A 17,178-nucleotide genomic window follows, 5' to 3' on the forward strand; every position below is an offset into this window, starting at 1 on the left:
CACAGAAAAGAAGAGCCGGACACACTTTCTCCTTTCCCAGACACCCAGCTTGGGATCTCATTCCCCTTGTCCCAGCACACAAGGCTGGTCACAGACAACTGCTTGGAGACTGGGGTAGCTCCCTCCATAGGCAAGTCAATACCCCTGACAGACACAGACACGTTTCCTTCACTGTCACAATTCTCCACCCAGCTAACAGGTAAGGTCCAGGGATACTCATCTTCCACTCTCCTCGCCTCCCCACCCTGCTGACTAGACACAGCCATCGGCTCACAAGGCTGCCTAGGCTCATCCAAACTTTCCTTACCAAGCACCTTGCCACTCCCAACAGATCCCCTGCCCTGCCTGTGTCTCCCCCCCCTCAGCTGGGGTCTCAGCTCCCACTGTGCTCAGCGCTGCCCTTGCTGTCCCAGTGGGGTAGGCAGCGAGCTCGCTGCTTCCCTCACTGCATCAGAGCCAGCGTGAGCCCCCCTTCCGGTGTGCGAGGGGGCGGGGAGCATCTCTCTGTCCCACCCAGCCCCAGGGGTCTGGTTACAGGCAGGCAGGTAGCCCAAGCCTAGCAGCTCCTCCCTGCTGCCAGCCAGGTCATCTGCATTTTCACTGACCATTTCCCTCTCCGCCGATTGGTTCCCTGGATTCAAATCCAAATCCTCGGCTGTTACAGGAGCAGGGCCTGGATCCTGTCCCAAAGAGACACAGTCACCCCCCAACAGGGCCCGCAGCTGGTATCCTGGAGAACCCCAACAACCAGCCAGCCCCACCCCTCCTGGGTCTGCACAGGGGTCTGGGCCATAGGCAGGGTGATGACCTCACCCAGCTCACACAGCCCCTCAGCCTCTGAGGCTGCCCCACCCAGGGCCTGACAACAGTTCTCTCTGTCCCAGGATCTCGCCACCCCAGGAATGTCTCCCCATTGACCATCACCTTCCGCTCCCACTGGAGGTCTGAGGGGCCTGGCCCCAGGAAACTCCACACAGACATATAGGTTGGGACCAGGAGTGGGAACCTGTCCACCTCCCCACCCATCTGGCTGATGGAGTCTGTGGCCTTGGGACCCAGCAAGGGAGCTAGACACGGGGCTTTTCCGCAGGGTCCCCCTGGTTCATATCGCCAGCCTGCTCAAAGGCAGTGAGGTGGCATCCACATCCCCCCCTCCTTAACCAGGGGCAGCAATTTAGTCTCGAGGTTCCCTGTGGAACTGGCACCCCGGGGTCTATCCCCACTCACCCCTGGGAGGTCCCCTAGGCCTCTCCGCTCCCCCACCGCCAGTTCATGCTGCTGCTGCTTCTGCAGCTCTTTCTCGGGCTCTCGCTGTCTCTCACAGTCCTCTTGCTCTCTCGGACTCAGCTCCAATCCCGTCTGTCTCCGATCCCCGGATGGGGAACCCGATCGTGAAGACCCTCGTCTGGTCGGGGACAGGAGTCTTGGGGATGCCTGGCTACCACTCCAGCTGCTCCCAGATCCTGCTATAGGCCCACTGGGGTCAGGAATCTGTCCCTTAGAGCGGTCATCCTCCTCCAGCTGCACGATGAACTGTGCCTTGGTGAACTTTCCAATGCTCAACCCTCTCTTTCTGCACAGGGTTACAATGTCCTTCTTAAGGAGACGGTGACAGGCCATCACTCCGCTGTTCCCAAGTTGTTGTGGACTCACAGGCCTGTGTGCTCTCAGCTCCCCACGGTTTCCAGGGAGAACCCCTAGTGTGCCAGCCCTTCTCGAGGTCACCACCTCTTGCCAGGGTCGAGCCGCAGACTCCTCCGCCCCTTGGACTGCCCGCTGCAACCCCCAGGGGAACCCTGTTACTGCAAAAGTCCTTCTCTCTCCAAGGGCCAAGCCGCAGGCTCCTCCGCCCCTGAGACTGCTCCCCGCAGTCCCCAGGGGGACCCCATTACTGCACAGTCCTTCTCGCTGGTCACACACTCCCAGGGGTTAACCGCCCCCCGAAACCGCTCCTCTCTGAGCCTTCAGCACACCTGGTCCTCGTCATTCCCCCTTCCTTTTACCGCTCCCCAGTTGCTTACTGCAGGAAGTGCCATCCATGGGGTGCAGTACATCCCATCTCTGCCACCAATTGTCATGGAGTCCCCGGGCGATGCTCTGGAACTGCTCCCCATGAAGCCAGTCAGGACTCTGGGGAAGTCTCCTTTCTGTGAGCAGCCTGTCTGCAGGACACACAGCTCACACAACTTCCCCCTTCCTGGGTCTGACCTCGGAGCATTCAGCATCCTCTGCCCCTCCACGCGCTTCCCACAACGAGTCCGCCCAGGCGGGCTCCTGGGGAAGCCAGAGGGCCCTGCCCCCCAACTCCGCAGTCAGACGTGACTCTCAGCCAGCCAGTAGAACAGAGGTTTGTTAGACGACAGGAACATGGTCTAACACAGAGCTTGTAGGTGCAGAGAACCAGGACCCCTCAGCTGGGTCCATTCTGGGGGGCAGTGAGCCAGACAACCACGTCTGCCCTTCACTCCATGTCCCCAGCCAGCCCCAAGCTGACTCCCCCTCCAGCCCCTCCTCCTCTGGGCTTTGTCCCTTTCCCGGGCCAGGAGGGCACCTGATTCCTTAGTTCTCCAGGAAACAGGGTGTTGGCCATTCTCTGTGTCCAGACCCCTGCACACACCTGCCCTCTAGGGCTCTGCAACAATCATACACCCTTATCCCACCACCTAGATACTTAAGAACTGAAGAGGGGAAACTGAGGCACCCCCACAATATTCAGAGAAAACATTAAGAACAGTCCCACTTCGTCACAGGTGCCTGGGTTAAAAACCTTGGTCAAGGAGGGGCCAAGTTTAGTGAGACACTGTGCATTTTGGCCTTTTCTTATTTTTAACCCTTTTCTCTCCATTTGCACTCTTCCTATGGATCAGTAAATCATACTCTGCTTGGAACACGCTGTTCGATCACTGCATTTACCAGCTGGTCCCAGGTCCTGGGAACGATTTCATAGAGCGGGACAAATCCACTCAGACCTGCCGGAAGTAAATACAGTTGGTAAAAAGGGGACACTGTAGCCTGGTGATTCCCTCTAAAGGTGGGGTGAGCCACAGGGTGCCACTCTGAGAGGAGTGCAGGTGTAGGCCTGTCACCTGCTCATGGAGAGACTTGGAGAGAGATCATGGGTACAGTTCATCTCTCAGCCATAACAGGGTCAATGTCTAGCTGCAGTGGGGAGGAGGTTTGTCTATCATGAGCAACCTAACCAATCTGTTCCTGCATTCTCCCACCTGTATTCCCCTACAAACCCCAGCTACATACGGTTTCCTTATTACCTGCCATACTCAGTGACAGTGCTCCTAATAGTCTGACACTAGAGGTGTAATTTCAGTAGTGAGTGAAGTGATCCATTGTGTATATCAGGGATAGGTGTCTGGGAGGCCCATACACAGTGCATTGGGAATGGAACAGGAAAGGTGCTCCATAAATATCAGACATTATTCCACCAGTTACAGACTGGTTATACGACTCAGTGTAACTGAGAGACTTCTTCTCCTCCGGGACCCTCCCCTCCCCCACCAATGACAGTAATTAATAACTGGAGACACAGTACATGTATGGGTTAACTCTGTTTAAAATCAGCCGCTCAGTAATGACGCCTCCCTATTTGCCTTTGGAAGGTGTTTTAACCACAAATGAACCACAGATGGCAACACCGAAATAAACTGATTAAGAGTGTTACCCATCAAATATAATGAATGGGACCAATATAAAAGTTAATGTCCCTAATATTTCCTTTTGAGTTGCTATCTTCTGCATTAATTGAAGCAAGAAATGTTCCACTTAGTTAAACCATCTACTTAGTACTCTGCTCATAAACACACCTGCAGATCGAGTTCACTGGTTCACTGGGTTTAAATTAGTTGATACCAATGTTATTGAAGGCATGGTGGCATCAGGAGAGTACACTGAAGCTTTAATGAGGCAGCGAAAGCATTGGCTCCTTGCTTACGCCCACTGTTCATAGGTCAATGATTCATTAGGCCACAAAGAGGATGCTATCTCTGCCTTTTTGTCTGAAGCCTGAAGAGGCTTCACACATTGGCTCTGTGGCCAACAGCACAGGTGCTAATCTGCAACAGGTCCGAAAGAGGACACAGAATCCAGGAGGAGCAGGCAGGAATCCAGAAACCTGCCAGGCTCCTCCTTCAGCAGGGATCATGCCCTTCCCTTGAGATGCAGCGGTGTCTGGTGATGCCATAATCACTGCTGGGCCTGGGCAGGGAATGGGTTTCCTGTCCTTCAATAATTTTGAAGAGTAAAAAAAAAAAAAAAAAAAAATTCCACCCTGAATTGGGCTGAAAAGCCAAAGTCTTGAAAATTTTGACAAACCAAAAATCCCTCCCACCCCAAATTGGATTGGGTCTTGTGATTTGTTTTTGAAATGTTTTGTTTTAATGTTGATGTTTTACGTTCTCTTTTACATTTTTAATCTGTAAATTACCTCACATTTGGAAACAAAAATACTTTCAAACCAAAAAATGGAAAATTTTTGTTTAAAACGGGAAATTGCAATTTGGAATTTTTTCCAGTTTTATTTGATATGGGAAATTCATCAACAGCAGCCCTTTCCCACTAACAGGTTCTGTTCCAACTTATCAACATTTTCCAGTGAAAAAACATTTGGAAAAGTTCCTGCCCAGCTGTAATCACTGCCATGGGTTCAGCATTACAGTGGTAAACATCTGACTGTGGCAGCCCGGCCTGTCCAGATGTCTCAAACCCCGTGTATACGTGGAGAGTGGGGTGCAAAGTGCATGCATGTTACTGAGGAGAATGTGCTGTTTACCTTCCTAATGACAAGAACAAATTCTTTGCTTTGGCCAGGTGTCTTTTCCACAGACGAGGTTAATAGAATGTGAAAGGAGGCAGCTGCCACTGTATGTAGCACGTGGGAAGGCCAGTCTAGGACAGCGAGAGTCATCAGCTCGGAGCAATGCAAAACTAGCTAGCTCGAGCTGTTTGGGGCACAGATTAAAAATAAATCTCCCCGAGTTTAGTATTCTGCCAGTCAGCTCCTGTTTGTAGGTGGAATCTATTAAAAACTATCCTTTGGATAAATCACTAAAGTATTTTTGACATTTGGCAGTCTGCTTCAAGGAAAAAAAAGTACAATAAATGCACAGGTGAGCTAATTGGCTCCAACACACCCAACATACGGGCTTTCACGAATAAGTAATTTAGTGCCAATTTACTGATGATTCAGGCAGACCTATTAAAGGCCCTTTCTGATCATGAGTTGTATAGGCACCGGTTTTTCATGTTAATGAAATCTAATTATGAAGTTCCAATCGCAATCTGGTAGTAGGACCAAACCAGCTGCAACTCGAATCTCTAGGCCAGCAAGTAATAAAGAGGAAGTGAAATGCTGTTATGGCCTCTACTGAAGTATATACTTTGAACTACTTAGTTTGCTGTGAGATGGAGAGGGAACTGCTTGGCAATGTATTCTTCTCAGTAAAAATTAATGCTTTAACAAGAAGCCAAATAGCTACAGCTAATGCACTTTTGAATGAGATCTAAATTTTATTCATAAGCATCAGTGTCAGGACTAAAATAACATTTTTATGGACACTATGAGCATAAACAGCTCTGCTGATTCAAAACCAGAAAGTGCACTTCTGAATGAATTGGCGCATTCGGATGGAACGAAAGGATCATTTTAAACACACGCCTCAAACAAAAGTGAAAACCAGAGACAATGTTCTTGTGGTGAGGCTGCCTTCAACAAACCACTTGTGCAGGAGAAAGGAGACTAGCCAGTGGGGAGAGAGTGTAAAGTAGAATTTGTCTGAGGAGAAGGGCATAAATCGCTCAGAGGATGTCTGGGTGAGTCTCTGCCTTTGCTTTGTGAAATGGCTGTGAGGTGTGGGGGGGATGTTACCATCTCAGGAGTAGGCTAGGTGTGAAAAAGCAGCTCAGGTGGGAATGGCGTGGAATCCCAGGTGGCATGTATTATTCTAATAAAACATTGCTGGTGAGCTCACAGCACGGGGGCGGGGGTTGCTAACTCTGAAATGCTTTAAAGGAGCGAGTGCCCTGGCTAGATATTTTCGAATGGAGTTCTAGGGCTATTTTCTGGGTACCTCCACGCTGGATGTTGAGAAATTGGAAAGAATTGAGAGAGAAACAACAACCTTCACTCGGGAACTGTAGGCATCAAATCCCTGTAAGAGGAACGATGCAGAGTTAGACATATACATGCACCTACGAAGTCTGACACTCCATGGAGATTTGCACAGCATGAATAGCAAATCTTAACAGTCCATCTTAAAATATGTGGGATGGCAGCAACCAACTTAAATCTGTGTCTCTGTAGAAAGATAATAATAAAAGACTAATGAGCCTTATCTCTACGTAGAGTTGATTGAAGAGCTCAGAGTGAAGAGCGGCAGCAAGAATGGCCGCTCCATCATGTTGCAGCAATTAGGAAAAGACCAAAGAAAGCCAGTCATTTTATGCCGAAAGAAAGAAAACCGCTGTTCAAAGACTCTGAGTGAAATTCTGGCCTATGGAGGTCCATGGCCAAGCTCCCACTGACTTCAGTGGAGCCAGGATTCCACCCGCAGCGTCCTAGCTGCAGCGGGATCTGATAGGCAAAGCCAAACAGAATGGTTAGACTCTGCATTTTCAGAGTACCCCGGGTCCTGGGAAGGAGCTCCCTGGAGGGAGAAGCAAGTTCCCAGGATGTGGAGGGAACTTTTACCAATTTGCATTATTTTAGGGTTCTTAAGTTTATTCAGAGTGTGAGATAAATGTATTAAAGCCAAGAAATGCACACCGCTGGCTCCTTGTGTTCTGTCAGGAGCTGCAGCAATCCCTGGGTGGTTTGCATGGGGAGGTCTCTGCACCTGCCACCCCAAACTGGCATCAGCTCTTTTAGCTCCCATCCTGGGACACTAGCTTCAGTTTTGTTTCTTAGCACTCTGAAGACTTCTTTTTCATTATTCCTTTCGTTCTCCTTCCCATGCTACATCTTGAGCTACATTATGATGCCCAGCTCTATTATCTGGCCAAGTTGAGTCTCTGGTTTTATTTCTTTCCCATATTTCTCACTAGGTCCCTTTCCTTTGTCCTATCCCTGTCTGCACTGGTGTTTACATCTCCTCTCTGTTTAATGCCATCTGTGACTCTAATTAGCCGGCGCTTTCTCCCCTCTTCCAGATCCTTAACCAAGACTGTAGCTAAGCCTGAACCGAACACTTACCCCTGCAGGACCCTGCTAGAGACACACCTCACCCTAATTATGAAGACAGTCCTATTTATCATCTCCCTTGGGCCACAGTTGTTCAGGTGAGATTTCATGAGTAAATGCTTTACTCACCCCCTGACATATTTCAGCTACCCCGCACTCCCCTCCTCCGCTTGTTGTGTCGTTTGATCAAAAAGGGACTGATGTCACGATTGGTTCTTTATAACCCCCAGCTGCATTTTATTGCTGCCACTCACCCTTCCCTGCTCCACAATGACTGCCGGTCACATCCCTTGGCAGGCCTTTAGCATAGCCTCAACAGCCCTAGAGCAGCTGTTCTCAAACTGTGGGTCGGGAGGTTGCAACCCCCTTTGAATGGGTCGCCAGGGCTGGCTTAGACTTGATGGGGCCAAAACTGAAGCCTGAGGGCTTCCGCCCTAGGTGGCAGGACTCAGGTTGCAGGCCCCCAGCCTGGAGCGGTGGGGCTCGGGCTTTGGCCCCCCACCCAGGGCGGTGGGGCTTGGCCAGGCTTCGGTCCCCGCTCCAGGGGCCGTGAAGTAATTTTTGTTGTCACAAGGGGATCGCAGTGCAATGAAGTTTGAGTACCCCTGCGCTAGAGAAATCTGCTCCATCTGAGAATGGGGGCTGGCTCCCGGCTTGTGTTCTTAGCTAAAGCAAAGTGGTCAGCCTGGCACCTCGCCTTGGCCCTGGACTCTTGGAACCTTCGGGCGTACTCTGCCTCAGAGACGGAATTACCTCCTTTCGAGGACTCGCACGGCAGGTACATTTTCAGCTTGGAAATCCCCAGCTTGGGTTACCTGTAATTCTCTAGGTGCCACTTTAATGTGTGTGGCTCTGAGAAGTGTCCTGTGATACACTGCAGGAAGGATGCTGTAGCAGCTAAGTTGTGATATGGGTTTTGACAGCGCACAGATTGCCACTGCTATGCCAACAGAGCAGCCTCAAATGCTTTGAAGATGCAAGTTAAAAATAGTCATAAAATTGGAAAATGTGGAGTGCCTTGCAGCTTCATGTGAAACCTGGCTGCAAATAAAATACTAACAACTAGCAGCTAAAAGGGTTTCAATAAATACATCTCAGAGAGAGCACTTGCTCTAGAAAAAAAGCCAGATGGATTTTGGAAAACACTCTGGAGTGGGGGGAACGTGTACCGCTGTGTTCCGAGAGACAGGAAGATCATAGTGTCCTAGGCTGCTAGTGATTGTGTGCTTTAAGCCCTGACATAAGAAACTGCCAACACAACCAGTTACCCAAGACTCTGGGAGGAGAGCGCTTGCCCCAAAGGAGAAGAGACCCGGAAGGTGGTGTGGCCATTCCCATTTGCAGAGTGGCAGCTAAGACAGTTTGACAGTGTACAGGCAACAGAACAACAGTGACGGTGGAGGAAATCATGGGTGGGAAGACTTGGGGCTCACTCACAGAGTCAGTGCCCCTGGTGCCCCAAATTGGACATGCCAGGAATCTAGTTTTCATGCTAACTTATGCCAGTTCTAATGCACGTCTTTCCAGAGATAAAACTTTCGCTGGCTTCCAGCAATGGTCTCATCCAGCTCAGTGGAAAGACTCCGACTGACTGAAATGGGAGCTGGACCAAGTCCCGGACGTACTGCTCTGGATGCCTCTTGCAGATGATCCTGTCTCCGTATTCGCTGTCTCCGTCCACGCTGTACGTGTGCTGGGCCTTTGAATGGCGACACCAGGCAGAAAAACTCCAGAAGAGCTTGGCTAGAAACCAGGCCTTTGAAAAACCTCATCAAGTATTCACAGAATCATAGAATCCTAGAATATCAGGGTTGGAAGGGACCTCAGGAGGTATCTCGTCCAACCCCCTGCTCAAAGCAGGACCAACCCCAACTAAATCATCCCAGCCAGGGCTTTGTCAAGCCTGACCTTAAAAACTTCCAAGGAAGGGGATTCCACCACCTCCCTAGGTAACGCATTCCAGTGCTTCACTGGAATTCAGGGACACTCCCAACTGGGGATTTCACCGAGCCCCGTCCAGAGCAGGCTGCAGCCGAAGAAGAGGAAAGAAAGGCCCTGCTGGTGAGGACACAGCTGAGCCTTTCTCTTTTACTCATGCAAATGTTTTAAACAATGTCACTGCCACAAAGAGGGGCTATGGGAGAGATGCCGGGGTGCTACTGCACGCTCTGCCTTTCGGCTGATGCAATTATATGGCGGGGACTCCTCCTAAACTGGGCGAACTCCTTCACTCCTTTTAGCCTGAATAAGCCCTGGGAACCCTCCCTCCCGCCCGCAGCCAGGCCGAGGGAGCCTGCACTAATAGTGAAGACTTCCAGGTGCTTTAACAGACAAGAACACCCAGCATGGCCTCACAGCTATGGAAAACCACCCCAAATAACCAAACAGCTGGTGCAAATCCCCCCTGCTGCCGGCAAATCCCCCCTGCTGTGAGCCACACATGTGCCGAGGGCCAGGCCCGGGCACTGCATGCGACTGCACGCTCCCGGGGCCACAGGGCCGAGCCAACGGCAGGCCTGCCACTTCTGTCTGAGGGAATGTTTGGAATATTTTTAAATGTTAAAGTTTCAAATTAAAATAGTGAGCTCCCATTGCATCGCCCTCCCCTCCAGTCGGGGTGGGGGGACATAGCCAGCGAACCCCCCAGCCTGCCCCCTGGAAGGGCCATCATCCCAGTGAAAGCCCACTGCTTCTGTTCGTCACCCTCTGTAAAGGCCAACCTTTAATGACTGCATTAATTACGTAGGGCAGACCACTCTGTGCTCTGGCTTGTCCCTCCATGACCAGAATGACATTTACAACCACCACCCCTGCTCCCTTGCCCCCCAACCACCACTCAAACTCGCCTCTGCCCAGAATGGCTCATGGCTCTGTGAAGTCCCCAGGCATCTCACTTGGTCAGTCTTGTGTGGCAGGCGCTCAGCACTGCGGTGATGGGCCGAAGTACAAGCCTTGAGCTACACATAGCAGCTGGGTGCCGACTGTCACTAGTACCGAGGTATTAACATTCACTCGTCACCTTCCATGTGTTTTCTTTCAACGTAACTCTCTGCCCCCCAGGTCTGCTCTTGTAACAGTCTCCACGAGCTGATTGCAGTAGTAACCCTGAGTTCACCACTGGCAACTCACCTGAGCAGGCCTTCTCCCGGACTAACTCAGCCCAATGTTTCTCCGTCTCTCCCCATGTGGGAACCCCCTGTTCCACTTAGCATTGCACGCCCACTGCTGAACTCGGTAGCTGTCATAAATATAAAGGGAAGGGGAACCACCTTTCTGTATACAGTGCTATAAAATCCCTCCTGGCCAGAGGCAAAACTCTTTCACCTGTAAAGGGTTAAGAAGCTAAGATAACCTCGCTGGCACCTGACCAAAATGACCAATGAGGAGACAAGATACTTTCAAATCTGGGGTGGGGGAACAAAGGGTCTGTTGGTCTGTGTGATGCTTTTGCTGGGAACAGAACAGGAATGGAGTCTTAGAACTTGTTAGTAAGTAATCTAGCTAGAAATGCGTTAGGTTTCCTTTTGTTTAAATGGCTGGTAAATAAGCTGTGCTGAATGGAATGTATATTCCTGTTTTTGTGTCTTTTTGTAACTTAAGGTTTTGCCTAGAGGGATTCTCTGTGTTTTGAATCTGATTACCCTGTAAGGTATTTACCATCCTGATTTTACAGAGGTGATTCTTTTACTTTTTCTTCAGTTAAAATTCTTCTTTTAAGATCCTGATTGCTTTTTCATTGTTCTTAAGACCCAAGGGTTTGGGTCTGTGTTCACCTATGCAAATTGGTGAGGATTTTTATCAAGCCTTCTCCAGGAAAGGGGGTGTAGGGCTTGGGGGGATCTTTTGGGGAAAGACATCTCCAAGTGGGCTCTTTCCCTGTTCTTTGTTTAACACACTTGGTGGTGGCAGCATAGGGTGCAAGGACAAGGCAAAGTTTGTAGAGTTCAGAGTGGGGAAGGAACCTTGACAGTAGCGGTCTCCAAAGAGGACTGCCGGCTGGACACTCAACTCCCAGCCTGTCAGAAACATAAGCATTGGATTATTAATACTTGCCTGAGAGTGTTCGCATCTGATCAGCCAGAGCTCCAAACGCAGGGAACCAGCTGGCATTGCTTCAGGAACAAAACAGTTCCCCTATGTGCACCAACAAGATGCCTCTGGATAGCCTCTGACATGTCAGTGTGGTACGCTTCCCCCGTAGGGCGACCAGACAGCAAGAGTGAAACATCGGGACAGAGAGTTGGGGGTAATAGGACCCTATATAAGAAAAAGCCCCAAATATTGGGACTGTCCCTATAAAATCAGGACATCTGGTCACCCTATGCCCCAGGGGGTTCCACCAGCTCCTGGCCTTCTATCACTAGAGACGCCTTCCCACAAAGCATGTGCTGGCCGAGGCCAGCTGCCCTCTTTCCTCTGGATCCCACTGACTCACTGCGTGTAGGGGCGGCACGGCTTGTGGGCGAAGGATGGCACCTCTGCCCGCTGCTCAGGTTCTCTGGGGATTGGTGAGCCAAGTCTGCCCAAGCGAGAGGCAGAGAAAGCCAGAGCGCTCTGCAGACTAACTACGCTCTGCGGCTAGGCAGCGTCAGCCCGTCCGAGCCGCTGACCAGGCCGACCTTTGCACTAGTCGAGGTGTTATTGGAATCCCAGGCTCAGCCACACTCAAGCCACTGACTGGTTTGTTAAATCGGGCTAATAAAACTTTATCAGACTCTGGGCAGTTGGTCTATTTTCTAAGGCCAATTAAAGAAGAAAGCAGGCAGATCCCAGGGCTCCGTGAGTTCTGAGAACCTCCTGTTCACAGAAGCTGTTGCTAGTGGATGAGGACTGAGCAATCAGAGTTAATATTTGAATTTCAAATGTGAAGTGATTCTAATCTATCTCCAAATGCAGAGACCGCCAGACGCAGGAGAAGCTGAGACACTCGGTGCTGCCTGGAGCCCAGCAATCACCAGAATTTTCTGACAAACTCAATTAACCTTGAGGAGCTCCAAGCCGGTGCCTCCTTGAACAGGTCTGGCTGGGAGCAGAGGCTGCAGGACAGTTAGTGGCGGTGAATTTCCTGTCATCGGGGTAATATATCTGTGGCCACAAATGAAAGATCAATATTTATATAACACACACACTAGCCTTTAAAGGGCCTTAATTGTAAATTAATCATCATTAACTGACAGTAATTGAACATGCTTACAGCTAGAGTCACAATTTTTCCCTGCAGCAAAAATAAATAAATAAATGCATTCAAAATACCAGCAGCTTGCGAGCACTTCCCAGGCTCCTGCTGTAGGGACCGAGAGGCACAAGCCACGGCCCAAATGCAGATGGCAAGGAAGCCTCCCATTGCCTCTCCTGAGCATGGATCCCATCTCTGGAGTGTGGGAGCGGCTCCTGAGAGAGGATTGCCATGGTTCAGCCTCTCCACTCCACCCGGTTTAATGTGCAGTAATCCCTCTGCTGCCATTCATTGCCTCGGAGGACAACATCTCTATGCTAGAGGTCCCTTATCGTGGATTTCAGTTGGAATCACGAGCAAGCACAATGCACGGGCCTAATGGTTCACCCCTGATCTGCAGCAGGGCTCCCACCCAGCCAGCGTCGTGTTTTAATGACAGTGCTCCTGCATGCAGTCCTGCCCTCTCTCAACAGAACGTAGGAGTCTTTTGGCCTTGCTGCTGCTGCAGTGGCATGGGCGCCCTGCTACTGCCTTTTAAATCAGCTCTTCACACTTTCCTAGGGCTGGTTCAGAAACTTTCTCTAGTATCTCAGACTTATAGCAAGCCCTGCTCCTGAAACACGGCTCAGCACAGGGTCTGTGAGCAGGGGGCTGGTGCTTGATTGCACGTGCCGGAGCAGGCTTTGCAGAAAACATAAAGACACAGACCTTGAAGAGCTTCTGCTTTTAGACAAATGCAGATGGTGCCAAGAAAGAGGAAGGGCAGTGATGGGAGGGAAGGAGTGTGGCGGGTGAAATAATCTGCAGAACATAGGCAAGGAACGCTGCTGGGCTGGGTCCTGCCTTGCCTCGCTTTATAGCTTCAGCTAATGCCATGGCAGGTCTGGCCTGAAAGGTCCGGCTTGTCTCTGTTTGGTCAGGCAGGTGCCAGCCCTTTGGCTTTCCCCTCTCTAGAGTGAAGTTATTTACCAGACACCTGCCAGCAGGTGCTTGACACTGCATCTTCCCGCAGGGATGGTGCTGCCAGGCTGAGAAACAAGCCATTGTTCATGTGCGGGGGGGTCCCCTACATGGAAATCACAGGGCGAAGGAGAAGAGCGCTATGACTAACAGTGACAGTTCTTTGGAATCTGGGTCAGTTTTAGATTTTAAAAGAACGGCGGTGGCCTGTTCTGAGCCAGCTGCAGGGGCAGCATCCGGGCGAAGGGCACTGGGCTGGGAGTCAGGAGACCTGGACTCTGTGCCCAGCTCTGGCACTGACCTGCTGGGTGACCTCCAGCAGGTCATGTCCCCTCTCTGAGACTCTGTTCCCTCCCCCGTTTGTCTGGCTTGTCTTTTAGCCCGGGGAGGCTCTTGGGGCAGGGGCCGTCTCTCACTGGGCGGGGGGGTGCAGTGCGCAGTGCGCTGGGTCCCCGGCCTTGGCTGAATCCCCTAGGAGCTGCTATAATACAAATACAAACCATTAACAGTGTGAAGGCCACCCTGTGCCCCTTGATAGGGGCAGTACATGTTCCCCCATGCTACCCTGCCACCAGGACCCACTTGGCTCCAGAAAGACGGGCTCTCAGGATGAAGGACACCTCACTGCACCACCTTCAGGCCCTGGCCTCTGTCTGCCAGCTGGGACAGCTGTCACAACGGGGCTACCTGTCCACTGGAACCTGCACCAAGTTTCCCAGTTTATTTAGTAGAGACCACTGAACGGCTGGCTGATAACAGTGACTACAAACCGCAAAGGAGTTTTCTACCAGGTGAACAGCAAATTTTAATCAAATGTTAGCAAATATTCATGGCAAGTGGATTTCAAGCTCCAGGACACACTGGGATAAGAGTTGATATGCATCCAACCAGGGAACAAGAATACCATGTGACCAATGCGTCCAGTCAATATTCCAATATCAAAGGCTCACCGAGAACTGCTGACAAACGAGCCACTGGCCAAGACCTAGTCACAGGAAATGTTTAGCAAGTGATTTCAAATAACAAACATAAAAGAAAATCACCGTCTTCTTTTCAGACAATTCTCTACCGGAAAAAGAGGCGACCTTTGCCGAAGGAAGTCTTTATGACGTATCATTCCCCAGCTCTAAGAGTGGCTTTTGCTCCCTACCAGCCTGGATTCCATTCTTGATCCTCAGATGCAGCCAGTCTCCTTGGTTAGATGATTCCACTCTGCTCTTTTTCATGGAACATTTACAGCTTTGCTTAGTTAGCCCACGAAGTGCCAAAACCCAGACCCTCGAAGGCCCAGAAGATGGGCCAGGGTCTGAAGTGATTTACAGCTCTGTTAAGAAATTGAACCTTTACAGCATGGGAGTAAATTCTGAACTCCTTGCGTAAGAGCGGCCAGTGTGTCAGGGTCAGTGGCCTGGGGTCCTCTTTGTTGTAAGCTGAGGAGAGTTCAGTGTGTCTGTGGTAATTCAGGATTCCTGCTTCAATCTGTTCAATAGGGCCTTGCAATGTCATTCTGAGAGAACTGCCTTTGTGTACAGATGCAGCCTTTCCTTCTTTAAAGAAGCATCTGTTTTCCGGGGCCAAGGCAAGGTTCAGACACTGGAATGCTGGTTTTGACCCTGGTAAGCTGAGAAGGACGGCACTACACCACCGGGGACTAAGGGGACACATTCACCCACAGTAGAAAACAGCCGGAACACGAATGGCTTTCCCCCATCTGTACAGATAACAGAACAACAGGCCGGTGCTTCTCCTTACGCACGCAGGGCGGGGGGCTCGCCCTTCTCAGAATAGCTAGAGGGTCTGGTGGTGTCACGGGAAACCTCCTAGGAGCTGAGGGCTGCCACTGTGCAGCATCGAGCTGGGAATCTGGCAGGAGCCACATTTATGTAACAGCCGCAAGAGCTTAGGGGGACTGATCACAGGAACCTGCAGGGCTCTCTTTTTAGTTTGGGGGATAAAAACCCTCCGGCACTGAGTCTCAGAGCCCAGGTCAGCTGACTTGGGCTCATAGGGCTCAGGCTGTGGGGCTGTAAAACTGCAGCCTAGACATTTGGGCTCGGGCTCAGGTTGGAGCCTGGGTTCTGGAATCTTCTCCCCTTGCAGGGTCTTAGACCTGGACTCCAGTCCCAGCCCCAATGTCTACACTGGGACTTTATAGCCCCACAGAGGGAGCCCCCTGAGCCTGAGTCAGCTGACCTGGGCCAGCCAGGGCCCTCTCCTTGGTCTTGAATTGCAGTGTAGATGTGAACTGCAGGACGGAGCGGTCAATAAGGCGCTGTCCATGGTGGCATCCGGGCTTCTCTGGAATGGAACAGCTTACAGCCAAGGATTCTCATGGGGGGCCGGGGGTGTGTGTCAGACCTGACATGCTCAGCCTGTCTGATTGCTGAGAGCATGCCTAGAGCACATGACTGTTCAGGAACCGTAATATGCCGTAGCAGATCGCTTTGCAATGAATGCTTGAGATTTGCTGAGAGAGCTTGACAAAAGGAAGTCAAGGTGCAATGCTGCCCAGCGATGTGCAGTCCTTGCTGCCAGACTAGCCTCGCCCGGTTCAGGACAGTGAGGGTAATTAACCATGGGAGCAATGTACCCAGGGCCGTGGTGGACTCTCCATCCCTGCGAATTTCTAAATCAGGATTGGGTGTTTTTCTAAAAGATCTGCTCTAGGAATTATTCTGGGGAAGTTCTTTGACCTGTGTTATACCGGAAGTCAGACTAGATTGGGGTAGTCAACAGGCAGACCGCAGGCCAAATCCAGACCACCAGATGCTTTTGAACAGACCGTGAAATCTTTTTATTTACTTATAATCATTATTGTCATTTATTTTGTATTATTTTCTCTGGGGTCTGGACCTTGACTAGACCTCGACCAAGAAATCTGGACCTTGATAAAAAATAATTGACTCCCCTGGACTAGATGATCACAATGGTCCTGTCGGGCCTTGGAATCCATGAATCTACTATTCTAACTCTGGATATTCTCACTAGCCATGTAAATGCCCAGTCCTTTTTGAATCTTGGTAAACTCTTGGTCTCAGTGATACCATGTGGCAGTGAGTTCCACAGGTCAACCATGGTTGTGTCAAAACCGATTTCTGTTTTATCTGTTACATTTTCTACCTTTTGATATCATTAGGACATAAGAATGTCCACACTGGGTCAGCCCAAAGGTCCATCTAGCCCCGTAACCTGTCATCAGACCATGGCCAATGCCAGGCGCCCCCGAGGGAATGAACAGAACAGGTAATCATCAAGTGATCCCTCCCCTGTTGCCCATTCCCAGCTTTCCTGCATCACAAGAAAGGGTGAATACCAGTCCCTGATCTAAACTCCTGGACCATCCATTATTTTCATGTACCTTTATCACATTCCCTCTCATTCCTCTCCTTTGCTGGGCCAAGCTGCAAGCAATGACCATATCTAGAATGAAGCTGCCCAGATGGCATGACCCAGGGTAGCAGTGGACTGATGTCCATCACCACCATTGCCGTCCTCAACAGGTGATTAGGCTCAAGGAAAATCCCTTGGACAACACCTGCACTAGGGCAGCACCAACCTTAGTCAGTCAGAGGCACCTGGAGAAGGGTCACATTAGACCCCCGCTGGGCTCTTCCTTGCCTGTGCCCAGAGCCGTTCCTTGGGTAGGGTGAATTGGGGAGACCACTCCCAGGCCTGCCTTTGGGGGGCCCTGCGGGCCGGTGCGATGGGCCGGCGCAGTTGGGGATGGAAGAGACAAATCTGTCACTTCCGCCCCGGGCCCCGCACCCCCTAGGGACGGCCCTGCCTGTGCCTGCCCTGTGCTCGCACAGACGCTGTGAGTGAAGGGACTGGCTGTGGGGAGGGAGGAGCTGGG

The 17,178-nt window shown here is 50.9% G+C and overlaps 1 protein-coding gene and 1 long non-coding RNA gene across 2 annotated transcripts in view; one reads left to right on the forward strand and one right to left on the reverse strand.

Annotated features, from left to right (window-relative positions):
- The window catches only part of HS3ST4 (heparan sulfate-glucosamine 3-sulfotransferase 4), a 140,387-nt gene that overhangs the window by 49,911 nt on the left and 73,298 nt on the right, over window positions 1-17,178 (reverse strand). The gene's annotated exons all lie outside the window — the stretch shown is intronic.
- LOC122462051 lies at window positions 5,608-8,807 on the forward strand. Its single transcript, XR_006284384.1, has 3 exons — window positions 5,608-5,823; window positions 7,159-7,287; window positions 8,717-8,807. It is a non-coding gene; the product is annotated as an uncharacterized LOC122462051 (long non-coding RNA).

The sequence above is a fragment of the Chelonia mydas genome, chromosome 10 (assembly GCF_015237465.2).
Source record: "Chelonia mydas isolate rCheMyd1 chromosome 10, rCheMyd1.pri.v2, whole genome shotgun sequence".
Taxonomy (NCBI): domain Eukaryota; kingdom Metazoa; phylum Chordata; order Testudines; family Cheloniidae; genus Chelonia; species Chelonia mydas.